Below are 233 nucleotides of genomic sequence, written 5' to 3' on the forward strand. Positions count from 1 at the left end.
AATCCTTTTCCACGTCCATGATGAGAAGAAGAGATTGCCGGAGGAATTCAGCGAGAGTTTTTTGCTGGAAGCTCGGGAGAAATGGAGCGAATGGCCGAAATGTCGAATTTGGAAAATGTTAAAATTTTCCGCCTTTTTCATTGTATATACTGGGCGGGCCTTGGATTAACGAGTCGGGCCTTAACTTTCCACGTAAGCACGCCACGCGTTATGTTATTATTGGCTACTGTTAC

Source organism: Dendrobium catenatum, unplaced genomic scaffold (assembly GCF_001605985.2).
Source record: "Dendrobium catenatum unplaced genomic scaffold, ASM160598v2 original_scaffold_107050, whole genome shotgun sequence".
In the NCBI taxonomy this organism is placed as follows: Eukaryota; Viridiplantae; Streptophyta; class Magnoliopsida; order Asparagales; family Orchidaceae; genus Dendrobium; species Dendrobium catenatum.